Raw genomic sequence first — 13502 nt, 5'->3', positions numbered from 1 at the left:
ACTGGAGTTTATGGGGTGTTCAAGGAGGAATAGCATCTCTGGTGGGAGGGTTTGCCAAAACCTTTTCAGGGCTGCTCATCTACCTTTGGTGTCCATCTTTACCCAATTCTTACCTGTGGCTCCAAGAAGCTATGGCATGCACAGTGGCCACACCCTGGTAAACTGTTTCAGCAGATCGACTAAACCGGGTTGAAGATAATGGAGAGGTCTCAAACCGTTTTGTGAGGTAGGGGGGGTGTTTCCCCCAAATATGTGAAGACTTCCTCCTGTGCAATGGGTAGATGAGAAACAATGGCTTTGTCCTACTCTGCCTTACATCTAATTCACAGAAGAGTAAAGATATCACAACATTGATTGTGTTGTTCCTCTCTGAAACAAAGGACAAACGACATAACTGGTGGGTGTTCATGAACTGTAGTGTCAGGAAGACAGTCACCTATTGGAGGAGATAGCTTGCTACTGTTAGTATGAATGAGAAGTGTGGGGTAAGACATACAGCTTGCAAAGTGATTTTCCTTAAATAAAATCCTGACCATGACAGTTCCCTACTCAATAAACTCTAGTTCCTTATTGCCTCTAGGATAAAATATAAACATTTCATATTCTGTCCCCAAGCTACCTTTTCAACTTTGTTATACATTACTCCCCTTCCTATACTCTACCATATAGCCAAACTGTTTTTCTCTCACCGTTGTCCCTTGTGCAACTCAAAAATCTCAATTCATTTTTTTCCTCTAACTTTATTTGGTATGTGAGAGTAAACACACATTTCTTACTGTTTATATGACAGTTTTCTGGCAATTCTGAAGGTAAAGCCATGGAATCAAAATGTTTCCAATAGAACTGGGATCTCTGTCCTATTAAGCTAGCCATATTTGTTTTCTTTTTCTTTGGCTCATACTATTGGGGAAAACCGATTGACAGATGTGTCCATGCAAATTCTATTAAATCCCCATGGGAGCTCAAGTTCTCTGCATGGGAAATGAATTATACATTCATCATTGTTCCTGTACTCTTGTTTACTCTCTTTCACATAACACTGGGTCAGAATAAAATTTAATTGAGATTTTTGAACTTGATTTTTTTGAGAAAGAAAAAAACTGGAGCTTTTCCAAATGTATTGAATTAAAAAAATGTTCATTGAAAAGCTTCTTTTGGAATAATAGAAGGCTCAGGGACATCAGTGAGAGTAGAACAGATGATCATTCATTGCTAGTCATTTATATTACATCAATGGTGACACATTTTCCCCCTATCAACTGGAAATTTAGCCACTTAATATCACAAACATCTTTATAGAGTGTGTATATTCAGTTAGCCTTTATATGTTATGTTTTATCCCTGTATTTAAATGTACACATATAAAAATATTTTTAGAAAATAAACACAAAATTTCTAACTTGAATAAATCTAAAGAATACACCACAATGAATTAAGGAAAACTACCAGACAAAACTGTGGTCTTGCTCCCTTTTTATTTGAAAAATTATTTAGATTTTAATTAATAAAAAGTCTAAAAAGTCACATCAGTATGAGAAAGATTGTGAGGGTTCTGAACTGAGTTATTCCATTTGATACATATGACATTTTGCAGAGCAAACACTCTTTTGAGAGTGGGCTCGGCTTCATTTGTCTTTGTGTCCCTGATAATGGGCACAATGGGGGGGTATACACCGAATACTTAATTAATGCTTGTTGAATTAACTCAATGAATTATCATGGAGAGTTAACTTATTAATTTACTCAGTCTCTTGGATTGATGAGTTAGGCTATATTCCACAATAATTTCTGCCTTTACTTTATGTTACCAATGCTTAAGCATCTAATGAGTGATATTTCAGTTCAAGGCAATGACCCGAAAGGGTATCAGTTTCTTGAATTGATGAAGATTAGAATTATCAGATTTTTTTTCACTTACAGAGTGGAAGAATTGCAAAGAATGCCCTGATTCTTATTGCTGTTAGAAACAATCAGAAATATCAAATTTCAAGGGACAAAAGAGTCTAATCCTGTCCCCCTTCTCAGATTTACAGATGAGGAAACTGAGACTTAAAAAGTAAGGTAGCTTTCAAGTTGTTACTAATAATATTTAACATGACTATAGCAGTATAAGGCTTTCAAAGAGCTTTACAAGTACTATTTTATTCTCATAATAGACCTTTGGAGGTAAGTAATATTATCATCCTCATTTTATTCATTAAAATTAGACAGAAGTAAAGTGATGTGAAGGGTTACATAGCTAGTAGGAAGACAAATGGAAGAAGTGAGAGATTATAACCTATGAAAAGGCGCAGAAACCTGCTGTATTTGGGAGATATTAAGCAAACCGGCATGGCTAGGATGGAGAGGGCATTAAGAGTAAAGAAAGGAGGGGGTGGCTAGGTGGCACAGTGAATAAAGCACCAGCCCTGGAGTCAGGAGGACCTGAGTTCAAATCTATCCGTAGACATTTAACACACACACACACACACAACCTAGCCATGTGATCTTGGGCAAGTAAGTTAAACCCAGTAGCTGTACCTTCCCCCTCCAAAAACAAAAAAATTCAAAAAAAGAGTAAAGAAAGGAGCATAGACTCAAGAACTGTGGAAAGCTTTAATGCCAGGTTGAGGAGTTTTATCTAATCTAAAACTAATAAGGAGCCACTCTGAGTAGCAGAGTGACATAATCACATGCACCTGAGGCACACTGATTTTTCACAAAAGGATAGAGAGGTACCAAAACCATGCAGGGCAATGAAGAGGTGATTGCTATAGTCCCTGAATATGAAAGGAAGGGTGGACGTATAGAGGAAGACTATGAGCAAAAACCCTGAATTCCTTATGAAGGGACAGAGAATTTCCTGAAGGATGAGAGATGACTGTGAAGAGGATCTGACCTGAGTGATATAGATGAATGGAGTAAAGCTCAAAGGAGCAGTGTTGAGTGATAATGCAAAAGGATGGTTTAGAGGATGAGCAAAGGGGGGATGCTTTCTCCTTTTGCTAAGCCACTGTACCGGGAGCAAGAGAGAAGGGGTACCCGGTATGAAAAGACAACAATGAATACAGTGTCTTTGGAAGAAGCCAGTTTTCCTTTAATGCAAATGACAGAAAGTGTGAAGAGATTTAGGTTGATTGGAAGCTTATTAGTAGAGCACAGGTTCCAGAGTGCCTAACTGAATAGAAGAACAAAGGAGAATGTGGACTGTGGAGGGGAAGGATTGAGTTGGATAGAGATGTATTAACAGACATAGATAGCCAACTTCATCTCAGCAGATACTGGCTGAGTTCTTGGGGTACAGTTGATTTCCTATTATAATATATGTCTGGTTTGCCTTATTTTCAGTTTCCTAATTAGTTTGATTTCAAACCCTCCCCCCCCCATATTTAATTATGTCCTACTAAGATAATATTGATAAGTAAACAAGTATCTATACCACATAAAACTTAATGCATCTGGCAATGCATTAAATTGTGTTAAAACAGGTAAAATACATAGAAATTAGCTGAATGATAATAGAATCATGGCTTCATTTTCAACTATTGTGAAATTTTAAAGATCTCCATTTTCACAACATCTAATAATCATTGTGAAGAAATGGATAATGTAGTATCATTGTGTTTAGCTTCTGAAACTTTCTTAACCTACAATAGTTAGAATTTAATTTGCCAAGTCCAGGGTCACTCATCAATCACTGGTGTCTGAATTAGAGCCAAACAGGTTTATAGCCAAACTCAGATGAGGATTTCACTCTCAGATCTACTCTCCGGAAGGTCATTCTATGCTACTAGAGTCATTACTAAGCATTTTCATCATGAATACTGAACCATAGAAAGCCATTTTGCTAGTTTTAAAATCATATTTTCTAGTATGTCAACATCAAATAATAAAAGAAAGGCTTATTTTGACAGAAACAGAGAGAGGGCATGACTGGCAAAAGAGTGCCCCTCACAGGGGAAAACAAAACAAAACAAAACCAAACCTGAAATTGCACTTTTCAACTAGTGTATTCCTAGATAGAAGTTGATTACAGAAATGGAGCTTGAAAATACATTTGTCAAAAATAAAAAGCAAGGAAAATAGTAGACAAAGAGATATTTTGATGTCTTCTTTTAGTTAACAATAAGTTTTTGGTAAATGTTATTAGTGATATTTTAGTATTTCTTCCCTTGAGGAGACAGAAAGGAAGAAAAAATACTTTTTTGAAAAGATAGTCTTACGCCTCATAAATATGCTTAAGCTTGGTTCATTTCCTTTCATAACAACCTACCATAGATAAAGCAAATATCTATTATTACGTAGTATTATGAGCATCTAAAATATGGCTATTAAATACAGCTACTAAATAGTATTATTCAAATCTAAAATATAGCTACTAACTAGCATATATGTTACATATTATAGTAGTATGTGAATCTAAAATATAACTTAAATACAGCTACTAAATAGTATTGTGTGTATTTAAAACATACTAAATGAACTGAAAGCATATGAAAGATAAATTTCATAGTCTAGCATGGAATTAAATCCATGCAATGTATTCCTATCTCCAACTAGAATATTGAGGATTTATAAAGTCCTGGAATTCTGAGATACATTTATACACATTTATTAGTCCATATGCTGACATTTGCATCTGGGTCTTCACAGTAGAAAAGAGAAATGGAGAATGGTCTTAAATGAATGGATGGTCCCTAACATTTTGGGTTTTTTTTGTCCAGGTAATGCTAATATGATCTATCTTCAGGACATCCCTGCTTTGTAGTTTACAATAAATTAAGGGAATCAACTTATTAGTCCAGTGAGATTTCTAGGTCCACAGTGTGGATTCCATATAGGCTCTTGTTTGGGTGGATATGAGTGGCAATTTCCATCTTTTTTTTTGCAAGGGGGAAGGCAGGGCAATTGGGGTTAAGTTACTTACCCAAGGTCACACAGCCAGTAAGTGTTTCAAGTGTCTGAAGTCTGATTTGAACTCAGGTCCTCCTGACTCCAGGGCTGGTGCTCTATTCACTGCATCACCTTGCTGTCCTGATTTCCATTTTTAATCACTGACATTGTGGTGTTTTCAGACTAAGCTACATAAATGATCACCTTAAGTTTACTTCAATAAAGGGTCAGAATAATCTCAAAATTATTATGTCATATTCAATTCTGTGCTGAATAGTTGCATCAAATTAATTCTGGTGGAGGAGATGCTGCACAAAAGCCTGATTATGACTGTAGTCTCCTATTTTATTTTATCAATAAAATCATATTCCAAGACAATGCTCAAATTGAAGGGAAATTCCTGGTGAGTAAGTGACTGTTGTATAACTTTCTAAAACAGTTAAGTGAATGAGAGAGGAAACAACTGAACAAAGAATAATGTTCCTTAAAAATTAAGATAAATTCTCTTATTAGAAGCAAATGGAAAATTAGTGGAATAATATACAAAGAAATTATTTTAGAAACTACTAAGATAATAATTAGGTATTCTAATGGGCACAGATTGGTAGACTTAGAAAAGTGCAGTATAATGATTGGAAATCTGAGAAATCACTACTTGATCTGCATTTTAAAATTAACACACGTTACCACACACACACACAGAGGCAACACATTTATGGAAACCAATAAGTTATATGGATATTTGAATCAATTAAAGGAATATATTCCTTGCCATGTTTAGAAAAGTACGCTCTTGGTATGATTTCTGACTTGTTAGAATTCATTTTTATTAGATATAGTTCATGCATTCTTCAAAGCATTATGATTTATAGCACAAATCAGTGGCTATAATTACTATTTAGTATAATTAAGTTTAGGACCTGTTTTGGGGAAATTTATGATTATATTCCCAAAATTTTTTGTTTATAGAGCAGAATAAAAACAATAATATATTTTCTATCTCTACAAAGATGTGAGAAGATTTGGAAAAAGCCTTAGCGATTAACTAGCCCAACTCAGAGGTACTTCACCACCTATACAGCATATCCAACAAATGATCAAATAGGTCTTAACCCTGAAAGACTCTGGTGAGGTGGAGAAACTGACTCTCCCCACCAAGACATCTTCATATATCTTTAATATATACAGAATTATAAAATTGAATTGGAATTTGGAAGCTACCTCAGCCACCATCTAATCTGACTCATTCTTGAAAGGAATCTTCACTTACACCTAATGGTTGTCCAGCCTCCTCTAGAAGACGTCTAGGGCAGGAGGAGGGATCCAATACCTTCTTGAGCGAACAAATCCATTTCACTTCTGGATAGATGTAATTGTTATAAAGATTTTCCTGACATAAAATCTAAATCTGTCTCTCTGCATTCACAACCCACTGCTGTTAGTTCTTCTCTCTGTGTCCAAAAAGAACAAGTCTAATACTTTCTCCATATAACAACCCTTCAGATAACTGAAAACAGCTGTCATTTTCCTTATCTTCTCTTCTTTAGGATAAATATGCCCAGGTTTTCAAACTGATGCACAAATGTCATGGACTTAAGACCTGGTTGATCTCTCAACACTCACCTACTTACCAATTTATTTCTCAAACTGTAGTGCTAAGCACTGGAAATTAAAATCCAGATGAAATCTGAGGAGGGCTCCAAAATCACGTTAGCTTTTTTTTTTTTTGGCTTTCACATTACAGTGCTGACTCATATCAAGCTTGTAGTACAGTAGAATACCCAGATCTTTTTCTGAATGATAGCTACCTAACTATGCTTCCACCATTTATATTTATGAAGTTTTTTTTGTACCCAAGTGCACAGTTTTCCATTTACCCCTACTGATATCTTATTGGATGCTTTATACTTTTGGATCATGACTCCATCATCCAGAATATTACTGTTTTTGCCAAATATATGTCACCTGCAAATTTGAAAACAATAATAATTTGAAAATAATAATTACAGCTAAGATTTATTTAGGGCTTACTATGTGTCAGGTGCTATACTAAGTGCTTTACAATTATGTTCTTAATCCTCAAAATAACCCTTTGTGATAGGTGCTATAATTATTTTTATTTTATAGAGGAGGAAACTAAAGAAAACAGAAAATAAGTGACTTGCCTAGGATTAAATAACTAGTAAGTGTCTGAGACAAGTTTTGAACTCAGGTCTTCCTGATTCTAAGCACTCTATTATGTCATTTTGCTGCCTTGTCTTTTTGATGAACGCATCTTCTATGCCTTTATTAAAATAATAAAAAATGTTAAATTGTACAGCGCCAAACACAAGTCCCTGGGAAATATTTTACTGGAGACCTTCTACTATGTTTATGTTGTGCCATTTCATAGCTACACATTAAGTTCAATTATCCATCTATTTTTGAATCCATTAATTTTATTATAGTAGCATCTGCATCTGGAATACTTCATTTGATAAAATCAAGGTAAACTCTGTCCACAACTGGCCTCTCATTTACTGGTTTACATGTCAAAAAAGGAAATGAGGATGGTTTGGGGTGCCCTATTCTTGAAATAATTTTAACTTTTTATAATCACAATTCCACTCTTTAGATATGCATTGATTATCTCTTTAATGATGTATCAGATGTTCCCAGGGATCAAAATCAAGCCTATTGGACTATAGTTTTCAGGTTTAATTTTCTTTCTTTTTTTAGATAGGGAGAGGAGGAATGGATAATATGGAAAACGGAGTCTCAGTGGTTTGGGAAAGTGACCAATAATAATTCTTTGGCTTGTGGATTTTCAGTTGGAATGACTACTGTGGGTCTAACATGAGTAACATCATTTGTTCAAGCAGTAAATTGGCCAAAGTTGCAATGCAGGGAAAAGTAAAGAAACAGTCTTATGGTGACTAACATTTTAACACACTGCCAACATAATTAAAAGTAACGGACTTTTAAGCAACAGTTTCAGTCTAATGACCTGAGGATTTGAGGAAGGATTGTGTGATGTGTGATCTTGCAGTGTAGTGAAATGCATTTCCTGGATGGAACGAGATCCTAAGGACACCTTGGGTTTACCTAGGCAGGGTAAACTGTTATCGGGACCACTTTAGCACTGGTTCATTTGCATATCACGGTCACCTTAGGGTTTACTGATTGACCCAGCGTGCATTTCTTTCTGCTATGTCTTTGTAATAAAATAACTTATTACTCAAATCTTTTGGGGTTATGACTGTTGTGTGACAATTTATTGCTTCAGATGGTTTCTCCTGAGACCAATACATACCAGTAGGATGTGGTGACTTTGTGGGTATGTCTACAGTTAAGCATGAAGCCTAGATTTTTGGGATTGGTTATTAAGGCCACTGAGCATACGTAACTCTATTACACATTACTTTTTAATGAGGATATTATTTACTCTTTTCCAATTTGTCTGATAATATAACTCAGTTTTATAAGCTAAGCTTGACTTGATAACATTTATGTGTCAACGTTATAACTTGGAGGACAAGAATCTGCTTCTTCCCCAAGAGGGTTGAGTTTCCTGATGTTTAGGATGATTGCCACTGTGTCTTTTCTTTGACTTTCCATGCTCAGTACCCGTTCTCCATGTTCTTCTCTGTGACATTAGAAATGGGCCAACATTCATCTGCCCCCTAAGCTTCATCCTTGGGTCAGGATTCCTTTCTGTCTCTTCAGAAACCCTTTAAAAATATTCTCTTTATAGCCTTTCCTTCATTGGATTTAAATAACTGTTCTTTATTCCAGATAATGTGGAATATATCAAGGCATTCTTCAACCTCTTTATCTCCTGCATTCTGAGTTTAGGTGACAATTAATTGGCCATGGTAGAAGAGCATACACTGGGCACTTTGTGCAGGACACTGCAAAATACTTCTGGTTCTCCTTTCTTTCTGAAAGCAGGAATACACACAAACACACACACACACACACTCACATACACACTCACATTCACAAATCGTGTGCTTTAAGTTTTTGACCTGAATGTGTCTTTAATGTGATTTCTAATAAAAGTTTAGAATTATGAGTCGTGTGCATTTAAACACCTAAGACAAACATGAATTTGTACACAATGCCAATAATGAAAATCATGCAACTCTTTTCACAAGTAATAGGAGATTTTTTATATGATACATGAGGGTTTTTGTTTTAAAGAAAACGTAAAGTAAAGAAAGTAATAGGAACATAAGAAGTAATATGGCTTGGTGGATAGAGTTCACCTTCTAACCGAGAGGTCATGAGTTGAAGTCCTGCTTCTGACACATACTGGCTATGTGACTGTGGGTGAATTACTTTTCTTGTCATTGCTATAGGCAATTCTGACACTTTTAAGTTTGAAAGAAGGTACTGGCCTGCATCTGTAGAAGTTATTTTCTCACTGGGACTTTCCCATTCTCTTGAAATTACTAGTCCTATCTATCCCTAATAGGGGTGTGTGTATGTGTATGTGAGTGTGTTGAATCTAAAAAAATAAAACATTTTATTATAAACTCCATAGCTGTAAATAAAAAATAATCAAATAAAATACAAAATAAGGAATCAAATTTGAAATAGCCCTTTATCATTTGCCAAAATAAATATCTAAACAGTAGACAATAAAATGCTTTTTTTCTGTTATCCTTCTAAGTCTCTCTGAAGTTCTGCTACCTTTGATTTTGTTTTCATTTTTGAATACTTATACACACATACACATAATTGAGTATTCTGATTGAACTTTTTTAATTGAATATAATTTTGAATCACTTTCATTTCTTATTGTATTTTTTCAAAAGCATTTTTTTTGTGTCTCAGATTGCTGGGATTTTCACAGCTGCCAGACCTATTAGTTGGGGGACCTCTCTCCAGACACCACAAGCTCTGGCCCACTGGCCACATACCCCAGGACCTCCACCCAAGATTACAATCCAGATGCAAGCAGGTTAAAGCAAGAGCAATTACCCTCAGAATGGTTGCTTGGTCCCTCTGTGATCTTCAGGCCAGGAGCTCTGAAGCTGCCACAAGGTGGTGGCTACATAGCCACAGCACCTTCACCACTTCTTGTCCCAGGGGGCAGGGGCCAGACCACGCCTCTGCCACCCCCCCCTCTGCCCCCCAGTTCCAACAGAGTTCCACACTGATCTTCTACTTTGTCTTTGGCATTTATGGGTTGATAATTCTGAAAACTACCACAGCTGCTGATGATCCACTCTCCTGAAGTCCGCTCCAGCTCCAGCTGCTGCTGGTTGGGGCCACTGTGAGGCTAAAACCCAAGGCTCCCACAGGCCTGTACTCAGCTCCCAGAATGCTGTGATTGACCCTTCCTGTCTGCCTGCTGGCCTGCCTTCAACAGGAGAGTTGTTTCTCTCTGTCACTTTATGGGTTCTGTAGACCTAAAGTTTGTTTAGAGTCATATTTTATAGGTATTTGAGGTGGTTATGGGGGAGCTCATGGAGTTTTCCTGATTCTATGACACCATCTTGGCTCTGCCCCCTGAAGATTCTTAATGATGTGGCTAGTGAATATACAGATAAAAATAACAAAAACTAACTTTTATGCAAGGCACTTTTTTCTAAGCATTTTTAAATCTCATTTGATTCTCACAAAATCCTGGCATATAGCACTGTTATTATACCCATCTTGCAGATAAGGAAACTGAGGCATATAGCAGCTATGTGACTTGCTCAGGGTCACACAGTTATTAATTGTCTGGAACAAGATTTGAATTCAGTTCTTCTTGATTTCAGGTGCAGCATTTTATTCACTATGCTAGTTATAAACATATGTGCACATGCGCACATGCACACACACAAAGATTAGATATAGATATATTTAGAGAGAGATGTATGTATGTATGTACATAGATATAGATATGTGTGTAGAGAAAGAGAAAGACAGAGACAGAGAGAGAGGGATGAGAGAGGATGAGAGATAGGGGAGGGATAGGATGGAGGGAAATATAGTCAGTCTTTCACAATATATCCACTATGGAAATGTTTTGCATAGCTACATGTGTACAACCTATATTGAATTGCTTATCTTCCTAGTAAGTGTGTGTGATGAGGGAAGAAGGGGAAAAATCTGGAATTCAAAGTTTTAAAATCAAATGTTAAAAATTATTATTCTTATTTTTATTTTTACATGCATTGGGAAATAAGATATACAGGCTAGGGTATGGAGATCCATCCTGCCCTACTGGAAAATTGTAGGGGGAGGATATAGGAGAGAGCAGATTGGGGGAAGGGGTATACAGTGGTATTGCTGGTTTGTGGTGGTGGGTAGGGGAAAGATGGGGAGAAAATTTGTAACTCAAAATCTTGTGGAAATGAATGTTGTAAACTAAAACTAAACATAAAATAATAAAAAAAAAGAATTTTTTTCTTTTTGTAGAGTCCACTAAAACTGTATTGGCATAGCCTTTATAAAGTTTAGTTTCATGCTGTGATGAGTTACTCAGGTAAAATTTAGTGGAACTGGTAAGATTTGTTTTCTATAAATGTTTTTATTGGAGTATATTTTTCCACAATATAGTTAATTATAAATGTTATTAGAAATATTATTTTATAGACATAAGAAAAAATGAAAGCATCTCAAAGAAATGAGATTATTTGATATAAAAAAAAACTAACCTTAGGAAAATCAGACTACATCGTTTTAATAAAGTCCACAAACAGTATTGAAGATCTAAAATGTGTTGAGAATTATACAATTCAATGTCTCTTAAATGTTACATTTTCCTTGCTTTTTTTCCCTGTACAAAATAAGTGTACTATTTTTTGTCCCTGATCTTGTTGAGGATTACTCTCTCTTTTAAAGAGGAATGAAGAATTTATATGAAAGACAAAGTTGTATTGGAGCATAGACTGAAAGGTAGAAGGAACTTAGGAGACTATTGAATCCACACCCCTCATTTTGCTGAAGAGGAAACTGAGACCCAGAAATATCAAATGACTGACCCAAGGTTGCACAGGGAGTATAAAGACCAAAATTTGAATTCAAGTTAAAAACAATCAAACAAAACATCACCAGAACCAAAGTACTTTATGCTTTAGCATACTTTTTTATCATCTGCAGATTTTTCTGATCATGCTCTGGTTTATATCTTGTATACTATCAATGGTTCATAAAAGTTGTACAGTAAAAATGAACATCTTCAAGTGATATTTCAATTTTTAATATTTTATTCCTCCCCCCCCATTACAGGTAAAAACAGTTTTCCACATTCATTTCCAAAAATTATGAGTTCAAAATTCTTTCCTTCCTGCCCTCTCTTTTCTCCTTCCCGAAACAGTAAGCAATCTCATATAGGTTATACATGTGCAATCAAGTAAAACATATTTCCATATAAGCCTTTTTTGGGGGGAAGAACACTTGAAGCTAAACAAATAAGTAAATAAATAAACATTTTGCTTTGGTCTGCATTCAGAACCATCAGTTCCTTCTCTGAAGGTGGATAACACTTTTCATTGTGAGTCCTTTGAGATTATCTTGGATCGTTTTATTACTGAAAATCATTGTCATCAACCATTGTTCATCATACAATATTGCTGCTGCTGTTTAAAGTGTTCTCCTGTTTCTGCTTGCTTCACTCTGCATCAGTTCTTGTAAATCTTGCCAATATTTTCTGAAATCATCCTGTTCATTATTTCTTATAGTACAATGTTATTCCATTACAATCACACATAATCATATTATTCAAGCATTCCCCAGTTGATGGGCATTCAATCAATTTTCATTTCTCGAGTGGAAATTGAATTTTAACTTTCTTTTAGTATGGAAAAATTGCCTCATGACAATAAAAGACAACTTTGCTAATTTTGCTTTCTTTCTTTAATGTTATAACCAAATCTATGTTGTGATCATATGCCAAATTCATGACATTAAAAAAAAAAGCATGGGGAAAAAACCCCACAAACATTCAGTTTTAAGAAAATAGATAAAAATCATAAAAGCAGTTTTTTCACTGAAAATTATGGGAAAAAAATATGTTGACTTGTTTTCCTCTGTAAGATTCTGTTGAGAACATTCTTGTGTTTACAGGGCATGACACTGATAAATCTCCTGTTTTATATATGGTGACTATGCCCCCAGTTTATGCATTCTGCCTTTTAAAGAGAGACTATTCACCAAAAATTTGGCCGAGTTATATACAAGGAGATGACATGAAGATGGAAAGAATAAAGAATAATATAACCATTTGTAATGGGAATGTAAATTTTAAAGATCTTCCCTGCCCCTAGGCTAAAGTGCACCTGGAGCCTGGGGTGGGAGGCTTGTTTTTCAGTAGATACTTCTTGATTGGCCAGTGAGTCAATAAGGTTGTTACATTCTCTGAGCCAAGAACTTTATTTGGACTCTTGTTTTGAATTGAGGTGAAAATGCTATGTACTTTGTGTTTGTTTAAGGCCCAGTGGCCACTTTGGTAACTTCAGTTCTGTATTTTGAAAATGTGACCTAAGAAATGTTCAGTGCTAATTCAAAAGTAAATTGACTATGCTATGGGCATGAAAGATCTTGGGGCCAAATGTAATGGAAATGCAAATTTAAAGATCTCCCCTGCCCCTAGGCTAAAGTGCATCCGGAGCCTGGGGTGGGAGGCTTGTTTTTCAGTAGATACTTTATGATTG

The sequence above is a fragment of the Petaurus breviceps genome, unplaced genomic scaffold, assembly GCF_028583685.1.
Source record: "Petaurus breviceps papuanus isolate PSGF00001 unplaced genomic scaffold, PetGlider_PUasm1.0 126, whole genome shotgun sequence".
Lineage (NCBI taxonomy): Eukaryota > Metazoa > Chordata > Mammalia > Diprotodontia > Petauridae > Petaurus > Petaurus breviceps.
The sequence above is the reverse complement of the archived record's forward strand: the minus strand, read 5'-3'. Positions refer to the sequence as shown.